This window comes from Vipera ursinii (assembly GCF_947247035.1).
Source record: "Vipera ursinii genome assembly, chromosome: 2".
Classification (NCBI taxonomy): Eukaryota; Metazoa; Chordata; class Lepidosauria; order Squamata; family Viperidae; genus Vipera; species Vipera ursinii.
The window spans coordinates 15,093,228-15,107,044 of NC_139513.1; the positions used below are offsets into that span (position 1 = coordinate 15,093,228).

The following is a 13,817-nucleotide window of genomic DNA, read 5'->3' on the forward strand; positions in this document are numbered from 1 at the left end:
AAAATATAAAAGTTAAAAGTTAAACATGCCCGACTAAAAACAGTAAATACAAATATTAAAAATGACCATAAAACCCAACCCATCCCCCATCAGGCCAGGCAAAGATCGGTTGCTAGAAGTCAAAAACGACTTGATAGCTTTCAAGCAGGGGAAAAAATCTTGCAAACGGCTTAGGTAGAGATGAGACAGGCGTGGGTTTTTTTTGTTTTTTGTTTTTGCCACCTATCCGCGGTCAAATAGGCAACCTCTGTGTTTAGAAAGCTGAAAAATGCAGCAAGCGGCATCTGTGTTTGAGTTTAAAGGAGTTAAAACCATCGAGTACTATATTGCTAGAAAGGATGGGAAGAGATGAGAAGCGCCGAGGAACTTCCTCTTACTGCTCATTCATCGGAGGAAATTGGTGTGCAAAGTGGCTTTTGTGCTCTTTCCAGGGTCGAAGCAGCAGCTGGGAGGTGAGCGGAGGGCAGGTCGGGGGAGAAGCCGGGATCAGGAGGGGCTGTTGGGCTTCCTCCACGGCGTCCGAGCAGAGAAGCAACTAGGCTGAAGCAGGTCAGCTGCTGCTGCTGCATTTTCTTTCCCTCCCCAACTTTTAAGTCCGCTGGTGCTGCAGGCTGTTAAACTGGGGGCTGCAATTTTCTGCTGGTGGGAAGATTTAAAAAGTCTCCTTCAAGCGAAGGTTAATTCTTTGGGAATGGCTTCCCTCTCCAGACGTCGTGAGTGCTGCATCACTGGAGGTTTTTAAGAGGAGACCGGACAGCCATTTGTCAGGAATGGTAATCGTGTCTCCTGCCCGAGCAGGGGATTGGACTAGAAGACCTCCAAGGTCCCTTCCAAGTCTGTAATTCTATTATTCTTTTTGTTTTCTTGGCAACAAGATGGGACTGAAGGTGCCACTGATTTTTATGGGATTTTTTTTTACTGCCATGTCTTGCCAATAAACATGGTGGTTCCTACTGGTGACCCATCCATGTATTAACCAGGTTCAATCGTTCTCAACCCAGCACTTTTTAAAAATAGCTACTGAAGAGCTTTTGGGAAGTTCAGTTTGTATAAATAGTCATCGCTTATCACTTGTTCCCTGAGCCTTCAAAGTTACAATGGCATTGTAAGAGCAGACTTATGCCTGGTAAAACAAATGAGTGGTCATTGTAGCACCTGTTCAGTGACCTGAACCTCAGCAGTTCCTGTCGTTATGAAAGTGCAGGAAAAGGAAATGCACCAATTTGGTTTCTGCCAATGTTGCACATTTATGATGGTTGCAGTATCTCACACTCATGATCCCCTTTTGTGACCTTCCTAATTAGATTCTGACCGGCAAAATCACTGGGGGTCCCGGCAGGAAGTTTCAAGTGACAGTCATGTGAAATTGGCTTTAACAACCCACGTGGATTTGCTTTACAACTGCAGAGGAACAGATGTAAGTTGGCACTCTCATATGACATCATGCTTCATGATCGGGCTGCTTATTGACATAAAAGACCGTTCAGTTGCAGTCAGTAAGTGAGGACTGCTTGAATTGGGATGTCACCAGAGTAGTGGTGGGCAGTATTTTCTCCTCTTATTTGCAGTTGAGGACTTCCATGAGCAAAACTGGTGCTTTAATCTTGCAGAGGCTTTAGGCATCATTTCATCAGTTACAGTAGTGGCCAAAATTGTAGAAACCTTTTTGGAAAGGTCTATATTTGAGGTTTGATGGCTAATAACACCACATTTTTTTTGAGTAGTACCATAAAATTATTTTATTGTTAGTTGCGAATTTGTGTCTGACCCATTGCGACCCTATGGACAATGTTCCTCCAGGCCTTCCTGTCCTCTACTGTCTTCTGGAGTCCATTTAAGCTCACACCTACTGCTTCAGTGACTCCATCCAGCCACCTCATTCTCTGTCGTCCCCTTCTTCTATTTCCCTCAATCTTTCCCAGCATTAGGCTCTTCTCCAGTGAGTCCTTCCTTCTCATTAGGTAGCCAAAGTATTTGAGTTTTAGCTTCAGGATCTGCCCTTCTAAAGACCAGTCAGGGTTGATCTCCTCTAGGACTGACCGGTTTGATCGCCTTGCAGTCCAAGGGACTCGCAGGAGTCTTCTCCAGCACCACAGTTCAAAGGCCTCAATTCTTTGGCGCTCGGCCTTTTTTATGGTCCAACTTTCACTGCCATTACATTGCAACTGGGAAGACCGTAGCCTTGACTATACGCACTTTTGTTGACAGGGTGATATCTCTGCTTTTTAGTGTGCTGTCTAGATTTGCCATGGCTTTCCTCCCAAGGAGCAAACATCTTTTAATTTGTTGGCTACAGTCCCCATCTGCGGTGATCTTGGAGCCCAGGAAAATAAAATCTGTCACTACCCCTATTTTCCCCCCATCTATTTGAAGAAATTGAGAGGACCGGATGCCATGATCTTGGTTTTCTTAATGTTAAGTTTCAAGCCAACTTTTGCACTCTCCTTCTTCACCTGCAACAAGAGGCTCTTTAGTTCTTCTTCACTTTCTGCCATTAGAGTGGTGTCATCTGCATATCTTAGGTTGTTGATATTTTTCCCAGCAATCTTAATTCCAACTTTTGATTCATCTAGTCCTGCCTTTCTCATGATGTGCTCTGCATATAAGTTAAATACAGTATACAGCCTTGCCGAACTCCTTTCCCAATTTTGAATCGATCAGTGGTTCCGTGTCCAGTTCTCACTGTTGCTTCTTGACCCGCATATAGGTTTCTCAAGGGACAAATAAGATGGTCTGGTACTCCCATCTCTTTAAGAACTTGCCACAGTTTGTTGTGATCCACACAATCAAAGGCTTTAGCATAATACATGAAGCAGAAGTAGATGTTTTTCTGGAACTCCCTAGCTTTTTCCATGATCCAGCGTATGTTGGCAATTTGATCTCTAGTTCCTCTCTGCCTCTTCGAAATCCTGCTTGTACTTCTGGTAGTTCTCGATCCACATACTGCTGGAGTCTAGCTTGTAGGATTTTAAGCATAACTTTACTAGCATGTGAAATGAGTGCAATGGTGCAATAGTTTGAACATTCTTTGGCACTGCCTTTCTTTGGAATTGCAATGTAAACTGATCTTTTCCAATCCTGTGGCCACTGTTGAATTTTCCAAATTTGCTGGCAAATTGAGTGTAGCACTTTTACTGCATTGTCTTTTAAGATTTTGAATAGCTCAGCTGGAATACTGTCACCTCCACTAGCTTTGATGTTGCTCAGCTTTCTTAAGGCCCACTTCACTTCACATTCTAGGATGTCTGGCTCGAGGTCAGTGACCACCTCATCGTGGTTATCAGGGATGTTAAGCTCGTTCTTGTATAGTTCTTCTGTGTAATTTTGCCACCGTGTCTTAATCTCTTCTGCCTCTATTAGGTCCCTGCCGTTTTGGTCCTTTATCATGCCAATTTCTGCATGAAACGTTCCCTTCATCTCCAATTTTCTTGAAGAGATCTCTGGTCCTCCTTGTTCTATTGTTTTTTTCTATTTCTTTGCACTCTTCATTTAAGAAGGCATTCTTATCTGTTCTAGCTATTCTCTGGAATTCGGCATTCATTTGGGTGTATCTTTCTTTTTCTCCCTTGCCTTTTGCTTCCCTCCTGTCCTCAGCTATTTGCAAAGCTTCCTCAGACAGCCATTTTGCTTTCTTGCATTTCTTTTTCTTTGGGATGGTTTTAGTTGCTACCTCTTGTACAATGTTGCAAACCTCTGTCCATAGTTCTTCAGGCATTCTGTCTATCAGATCTAATTCCTTAAATCTTATTTGTCACCTCTACTGTATATTCATCAGGGATATGATTTAGTTCATACCTGAGTGGCGTAGTGCTTTTCCCTACTTTCTTCAGTTTAAGCCTAAATTTTGCAACGAGAAGCTCATGGTCTGAGCCACAGTCAGCTCCTGGTCTTGTTCTTACTGACTGTATAGTGCTTCTCCATTTTTGGCTGCAGAGCACATATTCAGTCTGATTTCTGTGTTGGCCATCTGGTGATGTCCATGTGTAGAGCCGTCTCTTGGGTTTTTGGAACAGAGTGTTTGCTATGACCATCGTATTTTCTTGACAAAATTCTGTCAGCCTGTGCCCTGCTTCATTTTGTATTCCAAGGCCAAAATTGCCTGTTATTCCGGTTATCTTTTGGCTTTCTACTTTAGCATTCCAATCCCCCATGATGATAAGGACTTTTCTGTTCCAGCCTACTACCGGCCCTGCAGAAATGTCAGGGACAACCCCTTTTCAATAGTCAATAGGCTGAAAGTAAGCCAACCAAATTTATTCACGCAAATGAAACGAAACAGATCCAAAACAGAGGAAAACAAATACTAACCATGACTAAATCAGAAGCTGTTCAAACGATTGCCTTCAGCAACCAGCACCTCCCACACATTCCCCTTTTAAACACAGTTTCAAGGCATGGCCTCTCTTTGCCTCCTCCCGAGGTGCCTCATTGCCCTCCTTTGTTCACTCCTGCTTGTCTGCCTCCTGCTTCGAGCATCCTTGAACAAAGCCAGCTGTGAATCATCTTCGTCCAAGCTTTCAGGCTCACACAGCTAGGTCTGAGGAGGAACAAGATGGGAGGGGCCTGGCTGAGAGATCTGTGATGCCTCAGAACTTTCCTCTGCAGGCTCTCCAATCCCCTCCTCCTCCTCAGAATTGTATGATTCAGCTGCCGTACCCACAGGCTGACACTGAATCACAACAAGAACATCGTTTTTTGGTGTTAATTCTATGAAGTGCTGAAGGCTTCATAGAACTGGTCAATTTCATCCTCTTCAGGACTGGTGGTTGGGGCATAGACTTGGACAACTGTGATATTGAATAGTTTGCCTTGGATACAAACTGAGATCATTCTGTCATTTTGGGGATTGTATCCCAGTATTAGGGACGCGGTGGCTCAGTGGGTTAGGATGCTGAGCTTGTCGATCAGATGGTCGGCAGTTTGGTGGGTTGAATCCTGAGTGCCACATAACAGAGTGAGCTTCTGTTACTCGTCCCAGGTTCTGCCAAACTAGCAGTTCGAAAGCACGTAAAAATGCAAGTAGAAAAATAGGCACCACTACAGCGTTCTGTGTGCCTTTGGTGTCTAGTCATGCCAGGCACATGACCACGGAGACGTCCTCGGACAAGAGCTGGCTTTACCTTTTTATCCCAGTATTTCATACTTTTTTATTGACTATGAAGGCTACTCCATTTCTTCTGAGGGATTGTTGCCCACAGTAGTATACCTGATGGTCATCTGAATTAAATTCACCAATTCCTATCCATTTTAGTTCGCTGATTCCTAAGATGTCGATGTTCAGTCTTGTCATCTCTTGTTTGACCATGTCAACTTTCCTTGATTCATAGATCTTACATTCCAGGTTCCTATGGAGAATAAATCTCTACAGCATCGGACTTTCCTTTCACCATTAGATACATCCACAGCTGAGTGTCCTTTCGTCTTTGGCCCAGTCGCTTCATTCTTTCTGGCACTACTAGTACTAGCCCTCTGCTCTTCCCCAGTAGGATATTGGACGCCTTCAGACCTGAGGGGCTCATCTTCCAGTGTCATGTCTTTTTGCCTTTTGGTACTGTCCATGGGGTTTTCATGGCAAAGATACTGGAGTGGGTTACCATTTCCTTCTCCAGTGGATCACATTTTGTCAGACCTGTCTGTCTTCGGTGGCCCTGCACGGCATAGCTGATATATAATTTTATGGCCCCTTCATGGATTACTGCCTTGTCATGGTGAAGGGGCTTGCGTAATTCAATGAACCTATATCAATGGAAAGATAATTTAGTCAAGAATGTAATGCAATAACTTTTACGAAGGATTTGCAATTAGAATTGGAGTTATAAAGAAGAAAAGTGAAACACGTAGAAAAAATGAAATACATAAAAATTATCACTATGTCAGTTAATACTTAGTTGTGTAACATTACAGCCTTACAACGTCTTCCCATGGACTGAACCAAGTCCTTTAGTTCTGCAGCTGTTATAATGTGAAACTAAGATTGAATGATTGCTTCTATTAACTGGGTTTTATTGCTGGGTCGCTTCTGACTAACAGGTTTCTTTAGTCGGCTCCACAGATTTTCAACTGGGTTAAGATCTGGGCTATTCCCAGGCCATTCCAGCAGTGGAATATGATTATCTTGAAACCACCTTTGCACACAGCAGCAACATGATATGGAGCTGAATCCTGTTGAAATATAAATGCTTCATTGTCATAATTATTATTATTAATAATAATAATAATAATAATAATAATAATAATAATAATAATAAGAAGAAGAAGAAGAAGAAGAAGAAGAAGAAGAAGAAGAAGAAGAAGAAGTTGGAAGGGACCTCGGAGGTCATCTAGTCCAACCCTCTGCTCAGGCAGGAAACCCTATACCATTTCAGACAAGTGGCTGGCCAGTCTCTTCTTAAAAACTTCCAGTGTTGGAGCATTCACCACTTCTGGAGGCAGGTTGTTGGAAAAGATCATGTGCGGAAGGCTTCAGTTTGGGCTCAAGTATTTCATTAATGTATTTTGGGCCATTTGTATTCCCATTAATCACACAAATTCTGCCCACACCTTTTGATGTCATACAACCCCAGATCATAACACTGACTGGGGGTTTCATGGTACATGTAATGCAGTCAGGTTGCAAATCATCTCCGATTCTTCTCCTTACGTATTTTATGCCATCAGTATCAAACAGGGAGATCTTGGTCTCATCACTCCAAATAACTCTGTCCAGGTAACTTGAGTTTTAGCCCAATTTAGTCTTTTAAACCTTTGTTTGAGAGATAAAAGTGGCTTTTTTTGTGAAGTTCTAGATTTTAGACCAAATTCCTGCAGTCTGTGCCAAACAGTCCTTGCACTCAACTTCACATTGCATTGCGCCATTTCATCTTGTGTACACCCAGGTGATTTTATTCTGTCAAATAGGCACAGTCTCTTAATTCTTCTATCATCACTTGCTCTTGTGCACCTTTTCCTACCTTTGCCAGTGTGGTTTTGTAGTGACTGAGTCTCCTTATACCTCTTCAGAAACGTAGAAATGCCACCTTTGGTTAAGTTTTCACCAATTTTTCTTCTAATTTGTTTATAACTGTAGCCTTGTTCACTTCATAATACTATTTTACATCACTTTCTGGGCATCCAGTCAACTCTTTGCACCATTACTTTAATTTTATTACGTTTCATAAACTCACTAAATGAAAGAACACAAAAAACCACAAGCAACGTGATAGAAATCACATAACTTTTCATAGAATACAGATAATTGAACAATCTTTGTTGCATTACATTCTTGATTAAATTATCTTTCCATTGATATATAATTTTATGGTACTACTCCCAAAAGAAGTGGTGTTTTTAGCCATCAAACCTCAAATGTACACTTTTCCCAAAAGGTTTCCACAATTTTGGCCACTACTCTATAAAGCATATAAAGAATGGATGCAGGAATGGGTTATGTCTAGTTGAATTAAAAGAAAGACTAGGGATGACATGATAGCAGTGTTCCAATATTTGAGGGTCAGCCACAAAGAGGAGAGGCTCACCCAATTTTGCAAAGCACCTGAAGACAAGACAAGAAGCAATGGCTAGAAATTTATCAAGGACAGGACCAACCTAGAGCTAAGGAGGAATTTCTTGACAGTTAGACAGAATAAATGGATGCTCCATCCCTGGATTTTGTTAAGAAGAGTTTGGACGACCTGTTTTCTGAAATGGTATAGGGTTCCCTCCCTGAGCAGGGATTGGACTAGAAGACCTCTTAGGTCCCTTCCAACTCTATTGAGCACCTGTTACTCGTCCCAGCTTCTGCCAACCTAGCAGTTCGAAAGCACGTAAAAATGCAAGTAGAAAAATAGGGACCACTATGGTGGGAAGGTAACAGCATTCCGTGCGTCTTTGGCGTGTAATCATGCCGGCCACATGACCACGGAGACGTCCTTGGACAAGTGCTGGCTCTTCGACTTTTAAATGGAGATGAGCACCGGCCCCTACAGTTGGAAACGACTAGCACACATATGCGGGGGAACCTTTACTTTTACCTTATCTCTAAAGTTAGCTCAAAAGCTTTGATTTTAACCATTTTGGGACATTTTTCCAGGCTGGAAAGACATAGATATTCTCCATATAGACATTTGTAAGTGTGTGTCTGTATTTTTCTTTGTATGCGTAAATCTGCAATTATAAAATCTATAACCAGCACTTCCAGATATATTTGATAATAACCCTTTGCATTGCTAAGAATTTGTGATTGATCCAAGTCAACAAAAGAATTTCTTGATTGAACAGATATCTGAATTTGGATGTCTGTAGTCTTCCATGTGTCAAATGAATCATAATTAATGTATGAGGTTATTTAGTATTGTGGCATGTTTGCTTTTTCATTGTAATGTATTTTTCCCCACATCTCTAACCATTTAATTACACTTTTCTTTGAATCTTATAGACAAAGAGGATGGCAATAAAAGGACTCTGGACAGCTAATAATAACAAGCAACATTGAAAAAGAAAAGCAAAGCAAGCCAGAAATCAAATATTTTCCATTTCCTTCAGAAAACCACAAAATTCTCCTCCTCCTGCAGCAGCTGAGGAGAGGGAAAATAAAGAAAGATTTCACACTAGAATAAGTAAGTTATTGAGAACTCAAGGATACTTTACATGAAAAGTCATTGAAGATTATTTTTCATTCAGTAAAAGAGGGAAATATCTGGAAGTCAGTTGGAGGAAAAGGTCAGTAGGAAAGTCTCACAGAGCAGAGAGTAATGCAGGCCTCGCCCTGTGAGGAAGAAAACGGCTTGAACAAAGGCACCACTAAACTAGGGATTGTCCATATGTTTAACCACCTCAAAAATATCACCTTGGAAAAGCTCCGTAGTTGTGTCTATTGTTGGAAAAGCACAGATAGCAAATCATAGATTAAGCATGATAGCATCCACACTGGACAAAAACGTTAACAATTATCCACATGCGTTGAAAGCTTTAGTCACAACAGCTGGTACATGGAAAGACCCACATAAGAGAGTAACCAGAGGACTCAACACAGGATAAGAAACCCTTTGAATGTTATCTTTGTGGGAAACTTTCAGTAAGAATTCCAGTCTGGAGATACATCAGTGGATTAACTCCAGGGATAAACTGTATGAGTGTCAAAATTGTGGGAAAAGAAATTGCCACATGATGAGAAACCAGACGACACACACAGGAGAGAATCCCTTTGAATGTCCTGATTGTGGGAAAGGTTTCAGTCAGAATTCCAACCTAGTGATACACCAGACCACTCACAGAGGAGAGACACCCTTTGAATGTCCTTATTGTGGGGAAAGTTTCAGTCAGATTTTCAACCTACTGTTATACCATAGGATTCACACAGGAGAGAAACCCTTTGAATGTCCTGATTGTGGGAAAAGTTTCAGTGAGAATTCCAGTCTTGTGAAACACCAGAGGACTCACACAGGAGAGAAACCCTTTGAATGTCCTGATTGTGGGAAACGTTTCAGTCAGATTTTCAACCTAGCATTACACCATAGGATTCATACAGGAGAGAAAGCCTTTGAATATCCTGATTGTGGGAAATGTTTTAGTGAGAAATCCAAGCTGGTGATACATCAGAGGAGTCCCACGGGAGAGAAACCATACCAGTGTCTGGATTGTGGGAGAAATTTCAGTAGCAATTCCTCCCTAGTGAGACACCAGAGGACTCACACAGGAGAGAAACCCTTTGAATGTTCTGATTGTGGGAAAACTTTCAGTCAGAATTCCAACCTTGAGAAACACCAGAGAACTCACACAGGAGAGAAACCTTTTGAATGTCCTGATTGTGGGAAGTGGTTCAGTCAGAATTTCAACCTCGTGATACACCAGAGGACGCACACTGGAGAGAAACCCTTTGAATGTCCTGATTGTGGGAAAAGTTTCAGTCATAATTGCAACCTTGTGAACCACCAGAGGACTCACACAGGAGAGAAACCCTTTAAATGTCCTGATTGTGGGAAATGTTTCAGTGAGAATTCCAACCTAGTGATACACCAGAGAATTCATTCAGGAGAGAAACAGTTTGAATGTCCTGTTTGTGGGAAAAGTTTCAGTCGGAATTCCAGCCTTGTGAATCACCAGAGGATTCACACAGGAGAGAAACCCTTTGAATGTCCTGATTGTGGGAAAAGTTTCAGTCACAATTTCAACCTATTGATACACCAGAGGATTCACACAGGAGAGAAACCCTTTGAATGTCCTGATTGTGGGAAAAGTTTCAGTCAGAATTCCAGCCTTGTGAAACACCAGAGGACTCACACAGGAGAGAAACCCTTTGAATGTCCTGATTGTGGGAAAAGTTTCAGTCACAATTACAACCTAGTGATACACCAGAGGATTCACACAGGAGAGAAACCCTTTGAATGTCCTGATTGTGGGAAAGGTTTCAGTAAGAATTCCAGCCTTGTGAAACACCAGAAGACTCACAAAGGGGAGAAACCCTTTGAATGTCTTGATTGTGGGAAAAGTTTCAGTCGGAATTCTAGCCTTGTGATACACCAGAGGACTCACAGAGGAGAGAAACCCTTTGAATGTCCTGATTATGGAAAAAGTTCCAGTTAGAATTTCCAGCTCATGAGACACCAGAGGACTGACACAGGGGAGTAATCTTTGAAATGTCCAATCTGTGGACGTTGCTTCAGTTATAAATCATCCTTTATTGCTCACAAGGAAATCCACAGGAGGCAAAAGTTGAATAATTTAGAAAAGGCTTGAATATATCAACTTGGAAATCTATTCGGCAAAATAAGAAGGCTAGAGACACATTCAAGGGATTTGACTCACCCTATCAGAAGGAGTATTACATCAGTAAACACTTGTTTGGATATGGTTAAAAGAATAGAGAACTCTGAACATAAAGGAGCGCTATAACAAGAGGCCTAAGAGATTTAAGTAATATGGTATGTTTTACAATATATGAAATGTAAAAATATTGGGATGATGTAACTTTTATAAATATAAGTTAAATATAAGCTGATCAGAAAGGATATTATACCCAGATGTTATAAGATAGATGAGAAGCACAGTATTTTTTTATAATACATGAAATATGAAAATATTGGGATGGTGCAACTAAATGGAAAAATTTGGATAGCTAGATGATTAACATTGAGAAAACCATGACTGATAAGAACGGATTGAATAAAAGGGGAAATTAAGCTTAAACAAAAATCAGGAAAATAGGATGCATGGTAAACTAATGAGATGATGGTTATAAGAATAATATAAGCTGATAAAAAATGTTACACATAGATGTTATCATACTTTGTATAAATGTGAAAAAATGTCTAATCATTTATATCAGGGGTCTTCAAACTTGGCCCTTTTATGACTTGTGTACTTCAACTCCCAGAATTCCTCAGCCAGTATGCCTGGCTTAGGAATTCTGGGAGTTGAAGTACACAAGTCATAAAAGGGCCAAGTTTGCAGACCCCTGATTTATATATTGAAAATATTAGGAATTATATTTGTTTAAGGTTGAAGAATGAAAATACATGCGAGAAAGGAAGATAAAATAATAATATACTAATTATGGAATTATCAAACAATAATTATTGATTGTTAATTATTATTGCTTTTTTCTTTTTTCTTTCTCATATATATATAAAACAAGACAACATGCTGTACACCAGGCACTAGAGATTGTTATTGTTAAAAACCAATAAAAATGTTTTTTAAAAAAGAAAAGGCTTGAAATTCATTTGTGATCTCCCATTGAGACATTGACTATTTGAATTGTCTGAATCTTTTTACTCAAACATGTCTCGGGATGAGACTTGTAGGTGGAGAGAAAAGGAAAATGGAAAAAGACTACCAATTTCTGGTTATCAGCAGCAGTTGCTGGATATTTCCTTTTGTAGAAGTAGTGGAATTTCTCAAAAAGGCTTCTGGATGGTAGTTTTGGATATTGATTATGTAATTCCCACATGTGGAGTTTCAGTCTACTGTGTTGGTTTCCTTCAGATTTTGAGGCTCAGAATTCCTCAGCCAGCATACAAGTAGTCCTCAGGATACAACTGTCATGGCCTGCCAATTACGGTTGCATGCTGCAACGGCTGTTAAGTGAGACTGCTTTCCTTAAGAACCCTGATCTCCCTGATGCAGCAATTAATGAAATGTGCGAGTCACTAAGGGGAACGCTGGCTACCTCAGGGTTGGGGAAATTTCTTGGAGGCCTAGCGCAAGGCCATGCTTGCCTGCCTCTGGCATCCCTAGGCCTCCACACTCCGAGACACCCTGTGCTCTGTTTCCCAACCTTTGTATCTCCACAGGGTTCCCACAGGCTTTTTTCCGCACTCTCACTAGGGTCCTGCAGTCCTTAGGCCTGACTTCCACCCACCAGGCCTCACAACCTTCTCTTTACCTTTTGAAAATCTCTGAACCTCATGTTGGGGAAGGAGGGGGGGGCATGCATCCCTGGCCCTTGGGACTGTGTCCTGGAAGCAACTGTTATTTTCAGTGGGCCCTGGCTTTGTCCCTGGGTCATGGGGTGGACTTGTGGAAGCGGCTGCCATTTGGCCAAACTGTCAGGCAGAAGAGAGACAAACCTCTCTGTTTTGCTACCTAACATGAGGGGGGAAAATGTACAATTGAAAAGGTTTCATTGTTGATAAGGGGAAAAAATGGGTATTGACATTAGGACAGCGAGATGGGCAGTGATTAAGTTTAATAATAAATGAATTTAATAATAAAAAGATAATGTAAAGCTCATTACCCAATTATTGCTCAGTGGTAGATACAGTGGGTTTCTAACATATACAATTATTAACTTGTAATCTGTCTCTTGTGCAATCAGCATCTCTTAACTAATCTGTTTTACTCGGCTTCCCTTCCCTCCTCATTTATAAATTTAAAATTTCAGTTTCAATCATACATGAGTCCTGTCACTCTCTGTCTCTGACAATGTGAGCTGCAGGTAGGCTTCTGCTTCTTAATTTATTGTTGCATTGCTATTCACCCTAGTCCTAAATTCTATAAAAATACGACAATTCATTAGGCACAAATATTAGAATGGCTAAACTGGATTTGTTTTGATTGGCATCCTTCTCAGATTCAGGGATGGTCTTCTACATCAAAGGTCCCCAATCTTTTGGACCCCAGGGACCGATTCTGTGGAGAGAGGTTTTTCTGTGGACCAGAGGGAGTGTGGTTTTGTGTGCTGCCTGCATCCCTTGAATGGAGCTTCGCTTGTTTATGCGGCCTGGTTTCTAGCATGCTGCAGACCAGTGCCGGTCCACGGACCAGGGACCCCTGTTCTACATCACTGCCAGTCTGAGAGAGGGAAATTAGGACTTTTCAAACCAGACAACTAAGCTATGGTTTCCCTCTAAAGCAGCTATTTGTTGTGCCAGTGGGTTTGTAGCCTTTGAAAATTAAAGAATCACAGAGGATCTCTCTCATTTCCCTAATGATTCTCCAAATTCTGAACCAGATTTGACAGACATGGAAGTTGAGGTCCCCATGGATGGTGACAATGAGTATGACAATGGAAGGTTGTCAAAGAAAGATGCAATCTAGAAGTAAGGATAATTTTTTTGTCAGTGAGTGCAATTAATCAATGTAATAGCTGTCCTCCTGGCGTTGTGGATGCTCCATCATTGGAGGTTTTCCAGAATAGACCGGACAGTCATTTGACTGGGGTTATATAAGGCTCCTGCTTTGAGCAGCGGGTTGGATTAGAAGACCCCTGATGCTATGATTCTATGAGTTTAGAGGCAGCTTAGAAAGTAGCTGAAAAGAGCAACCCCATAAACTTGCTTCTGGTAAGAGTCCCTTTTTAAAAAATAAATAAATGGAAAATTAAGATAGAATACACACTC

General features: G+C 41.2%; 1 long non-coding RNA gene across 1 annotated transcript; it reads left to right on the plus strand.

Annotated features, from left to right (window-relative positions):
• The first annotated feature begins 402 nt into the window (after positions 1-402).
• Positions 403-8,756, plus strand: LOC310635365. The gene is made up of 3 exons (XR_014491392.1): positions 403-452; positions 1,305-1,417; positions 8,414-8,756. It is a non-coding gene; the product is annotated as an uncharacterized lncRNA (long non-coding RNA).
• Positions 8,757-13,817: the final 5,061 nt, after the last annotated feature.